The sequence below is a fragment of the Microcebus murinus genome, chromosome 16, assembly GCF_040939455.1.
Source record: "Microcebus murinus isolate Inina chromosome 16, M.murinus_Inina_mat1.0, whole genome shotgun sequence".
Classification (NCBI taxonomy): Eukaryota; Metazoa; Chordata; class Mammalia; order Primates; family Cheirogaleidae; genus Microcebus; species Microcebus murinus.
In genome coordinates this window covers 44,909,613-44,915,327 of record NC_134119.1, presented here as the reverse complement: position 1 = coordinate 44,915,327, position 5,715 = coordinate 44,909,613, and the positions used below count along the sequence as shown (strand labels likewise).

At 49.0% G+C, this 5,715-nt stretch overlaps 1 long non-coding RNA gene across 1 annotated transcript; it reads left to right on the top strand.

Moving 5' to 3' along the window:
- Nucleotides 1-1,408: 1,408 nt before the first annotated feature.
- Nucleotides 1,409-5,190, top strand: LOC105857109 (uncharacterized). Its single transcript, XR_001147503.2, has 3 exons — nt 1,409-1,575; nt 2,938-3,041; nt 3,744-5,190. It is a non-coding gene; the product is annotated as an uncharacterized LOC105857109 (long non-coding RNA).
- Nucleotides 5,191-5,715: the final 525 nt, after the last annotated feature.

The window sequence follows — 5,715 nt, the reverse complement described above, 5'->3', positions numbered from 1 at the left end:
TCTGATTTTTTGTTTCTATATCTGCAAACTGTGGATAAGAAAACTCCCTCTCTCATAATTTTTTATTGTGAACAATTAACATAAGATAATCCACACCAAAAGCCCAGTTCAATGCTTGGTGTTTGGTATGTGCTTCAAGAAGAGCTAGCTTTTTTTTTTTTTTTTTTTTGGCTATTTATTATTTATCCACTCAAGTTTCATTCTTTAAGCTTCCACCATGTATCGGGAAGTGGGGGTATCAAAATGAGATAACAATCCCTCAAGAGGCTTTACCTAGTGGAAGTGGAAATTGGACCAATATAGATAAGTGAGTCAATATGGAATGCAGGGTTAATTGTTTGCATCCGAGTTATTGTGTGCATGTGTGTATGTGGGGTATACAGAGTGAGATATGGTTTGAGGTTGTGTACATTTATTGTGGTGGGATTTTTTTTTTAATTTTCCAGTGAAGATGATATTAAATCAAGGGTGCATCCTATAAATGATGGAATCTTCAACTGAAAGAAGTATGATAAATGCAAGACTAGTGAGGCACCTGAGTCAGCCCAAGGGTCAGAGGCCAAGCACAGCTTTCTAGAGGGAGAGCTGATCCTTGAGCTAAGACCTGGAGGGAGCTGGGGAAGGATGTAGAAGGTGGTCCCCACTGAGCGATCAGCCAGTCTCCCAGGGCATGGTGGTGAAGAGCATGGATTTTTTATTTTTTATTTTTTTTGAGACAGAGTCTCACTTTGTTGCCCAGCCTCGAGTGCTGTGGCGTCAGCCTAGCTCACAGCAACCTCAAACTCCTGGGCTCAAGCAATCCTCCTGCCTCAGCCTCCCAAGTAGCTGGGACTACAGGCATGCGCCACCATGCCCAGCTAATTTTTTCTATATATATTAGTTGGCCAATTAATTTCTTTCTATTTATAGTAGAGACGGGGTCTCGCTCTTGCTCAGCTGGTTTTGAACTCCTGACCTCAAGCAATCTGCTCGCCTCGGCCTCCCAGAGTGCTAGGATAAGAGCATGGATTTTAGAGCTGCACAAAATGGTTTTGAATGATTCTGGGAAATGGTTGACCTCTTTGACTCAGTTGTATCACTTGTGAGGCATTAATAATTTCTCCGTCACAGATAGTTGTAACGGTGAAAGGAGACACGAGTGCAGCTCGGAGTGAGCACTCAGTGCTGACTGTTTTCATATTAATATTTATCCGTGGAACTCAAGCAATCCAGTCAGTCTGGAGCAGAGGGTGAGGCAGAGTGGTGGGGAATCAGACTTGAGTGGTAGCAGGGCCGGATGATCAATGGGCGGGGGTGGGGGGGTGGGTTGCACCACAAGGAATGTGGCTCTTATCTTCTAGGTAATGATTAGCTAGAGGAGGCTCTTAAGCAAGGCACACCGAATTTTAGAAATAACTGCTGAGCACTGGATAGGACAATAAATTACAGGGGGTCCGACTGGATGCAGGGAGTGAGGTTAGGGGATGTGCAGATTCGAGGCTAGAGATGGAGCCTGGGAGAACTGGGACAATGACAGAAGGACCAAGAGTAGGGGTTGGAAGTGAAGAACATTTCAGAGGCTTGTGGCTGTGAGAGGTGAGTGGGAGTGGAGGTGGAGATGGCTTCCCAGTGTCTGACTGGGGCGAGATGGGGGAGGATGGAATGGAATGGGCGTGCAGGGAAAGACATGAGTTCACATCCATCTTGAGGTGCCTGTGGGCCACTGGAGTGGAGATGCATGCAGGCAGTTAGAATTTGGGTCTAGATCCTAAACAAAGGGTCCCAGGTGGTGATGCTCACATGGCAGATGTCACCAAATTGGCAGACACAACCTTTAGTGGGGATGAGATTGCTCAGAAACAACTGGTTGAGATGCAGCCCAATGGCCTGTGCTTATAGTCCTCTCTGAGCGATTGAGCTGGGATATGTTACTTAACCACTTCTAGCCTCAGTTTCCTTATCTGTAAAAGGAGAGTCAAAGTACCTGTGTCCTTATCTGGGAATGAAATGTGTATCTATATGCAAAGTGCTTACAGTAGTGCTGGACACAGAGCAGGTCCTCAATGACCTTGACCACCACTTTTACAAGAACAAGAGCAGAGAGCTGAGGGAAGGCGCCAGGAAGGAGTTGCAGGCGAGGGGGAGAGGACTGAGGAAGAGTGGCCATGACAGATCCTGACAAGGAGGGTCTTCCAGAAAGGAGGGAAGGGAGACAATCTCGAGAACCTGGTGATGTGGAAGCTAAGACAGGAGACCCTTTGGAGGAAGAGTGGGTGCTGGGCAGTTTCACAGGTTCTCCAGGGGGAAACTGAGAAGGATTAGGTAACCGAGAAGCCATGGGCATGCATCTTCGGTGGGGTAGGAGGCTGGGGGCAGAGGCTGGAGAAGAGGTGAGAACTGAGAAAAGAGAGTCAAATAAAGGCTTAGAAAAGAAAGAGAAGAGATCTGTATTGAGAAATATTTAAAGCTGTTGTATAGAGCAAAGCATGTCATCTCACGTAGCACAACACGTCCAGGCGGGTGTCGTCAGCCTCATTTTACAGCTCACCAGATCGAGGCTCAGAGAGGTTGAAAGACTTGCTGGAGGCCACACAGCTGGTAAGAGTGGCATCTGATCTTAGACTGCCTTGGGCTTACACTCTAAATCCAACAGGCGGAGGAATAAGAGGACAGGTGTGTGCTTAAAATTAGAAAGAATGTTTTAGCCATTTCAGATACCTAACAATGGACTAAACCGTATCACAAAGTAAGGAGGCCCCCGACACAGATAAATATATAGCCCTTAGGAGGCACAACCACTTTATATTGTGCGTGTATATATTTAAGTGTTTGCATCCCTCACTGGAGCTCGAGTTTCTTGAGTTTATTAATTTTTGGAATGCCCTGATTTCCCACAGTGCCTGGGATATAGTGGGAGCTCCATAAAGCTGTGCTTAGAGGGCATTCCTGTACCAACAGGTGAGACCGGGTATCTGTACCGCAAGACCCTCCTCTGATCTAAGCCTCCAGGAATCTCTGAATCCTCTGAGTCACAAGTGTGAAATCTCCAGCCGGAATCCGCCGTGAGTATGGGAGGCTGGGAGAGAAGCCAGGCAGACACCAGCGGGACGGAGGGAGGAGGGAGGCAGGGTCAGAGCCAAGGCCAAGAGTCCAGGTCAGGGCGAGCCCCAGCGTGCAGGCACGGACGGGGCGGTGGAAACCCAGCGCACGGAGGGTTCACCACAGGCATGTCAATTTCAGAGCAGGGCCCCAGATGGGACAGGGGCCCGGCACAGCAGGGGTGACACTGAGTCCACCAAGATCTCAGGCTTCGCTGTGTGGGCTAGGCCGGCCAGTGGCTCCCACTGCAAGGGGCTGGGCGGCGTTATCAACTTCCCCAGTGATTTCGAGTGAGTCAGAGGGTGGGTCTCCAGGGATACTGGAGCGGGAAGGAAGCAGGGGACTTGGGGAGCCTTACTCACGGACAAGGCACGACAACAGTGCCGCTGAGAGTCATCGCACGAATGCTTCAGAGCGAAGGGTCAAAACCAAGGCACGTCATAGACTTTACAAGATGCGGTGCTCGAAGCAAACCAGCAAAACGTGTGTGATGATCCTGACGGACACAGAATAATGCCAAAGCCCAGAGAGGTTGAGCGTCTCAGCTAGGACCGCACAGCCAGCAAATGGGGAGATTGGAATTAAGCTCAGACTCCCAGGGTTAGGGAAAGAGCAGGGAGCCTCTGAGGTCATAAGACTTCTTAAAATTGTTCCTTTCTCTTCAGAGATATCAACACCAGAGAAGACACTGGTTTGAGACTGAGGCAGCCTTTTTTGGGGCTGGGGAAGTCTCTTGGAGGAAAAGGAAGATTGAGTACGCTGGGTTGTGTTCTTTGATTCCAGGTGCCAGTCCGAGGGCCCTGCCGCACCTCTGGGAGTGGTTGGAGCCACTCTCAGAAGTCGCAGCAGTGCTGGGCATCACGGAGGGGACGTGTCACAGGGTGGCAGAATGGTGACAGCGGTGTGTGTGCCGTGTCATCTTTCTCAAAGGTGCCGTGCGGAACCGGTCCTTTGTCATACAGCAGGGCCCTCGTGGGAGCCGGATTCCGAGACTTCAGGACAGACGGCCTCTCTGGTTGGCTTTCCAAGCGCCAGACCTGGAGAATGACCTCAGGTCCCTGGAGAAGGCTTTGTTCTTTTCCCCCTCCCCCCAGCCTTTGTTCTTGGCAGAGCTAATTAGGCTCAGTGGTTAATTAACAGGTCCCAAAGCGAGGGAGAACAATGGCAAAAGCCCTGGTGGCTTTGTCCCCCTGACTCCCCTCTTCCAGGAGGTGGGTCATCCGGGCTGCTTTGATGGGACTAGCTGGCCTGTTGGAAAAGTCCACCTGGGAAGGGCCTGCGGGCAGCCCCAGCTAACAGCCCGTGAGGAGCCGAGTCCCTTGAGAACGCTAGTGCCACCAACGGCCACCGCAGTGAGCCTGGCTGCAGTTCCTTTTCCACTGCAGCTCCCGCAGGAGAGCCCTGGCCAACATCCCCACTGCAGTCTTACGAGAGACCAGGAAGCAGAGACCCCGCCTCGGCCAGGCTTGGTTTCCGACCAACAGAAACTGTAAGATAGGAAACGTGTGTGGATTAAGCCACCGAGATTTGGCGTAATGTGTTCACACTGCAGGAGTCGTTAATAGCACACCCTAGATTAACTGATTTCACGCGTGCATCATTTCTCAGAGAGGTTAAGTAACTCCTGCCAGATCACACAGCTACCGATTCATAGACTAGATATTTGAACTCACATCAGAGGTGCTTCTCAGAAGAGGATCAGGATCCAGGATCCTACACAGTCTGCTAAGACTTCTGGGCTTCAGTTTGCTGGAATGATCCCCTTGCTTCCATTGTCTGATGTGAGGGAGAAGTTAACCACCTGGTTAAGAAGGTAGTTAAGCAGGTGGTTAAGAAGAAGTTAACCACCTGGTTAAGAGGTTAAGAAGTTAACCTCGCTGACCACCAGGTTTTTGCCAGAGACTTTGCATGTACTTTCACATCCAACTTTCCCAAGATGAGGTGGGCATCACTGTACCCATGTATTGGATTTTCTATGGTGGGTTTTCCAGATACTGATCAAGCTGCTCTGTAAAAAAAATATTCTATTGCTCAATATTTTTGGGAAACACTGTACTCTTGGAAATTCACTATGCGTGTGAGTCCATTAAAGGCTCAGATGAACTGCAGAAACCTGCTTCCTGTTTTCTCATATGTTCTAATTTTTGTTAGACCGTGAAAACTTTCATTCATCTAAGGACAGCTCACTTTCCAAGGAATATTCCACAAAAAATACTTTAGAAATGCTGGCTTATAGGAAATTTTTATACTTGTGTATATATTTTTTAACCAAACCTCAAAACTTTGTAATGACAGAGTAACAGTTTCCATTTTAGGGATAGGAAAGCTAAGTGTCAGGGAGTTGTGAAATCATCGTCAATTAATGTTCATCCTTTGGGTTGTAACTGATCTCTGCAATGTTTGATGTGGTCAGTCACTCCTTTTCTTCTTCCTCCCTCCCTCCCTCCCTCCCTCCCTCCCTCTCTTCCTTCCTTCCTTCCTTCCTTCCTTCCTTCCTTCCTTCCTTCCTTCCTTCCTTCCCTCTTCCTCCCTCCCTCCCTCCCTCCCTTCCTTCCTTCCTTCCTTCCTTCCTTCCTTCCTTCCTTCCTTCCTTCCTTCCTTCCTTCCTTCCCTCTTTCCTTCCTTCCTCTTTCTTTC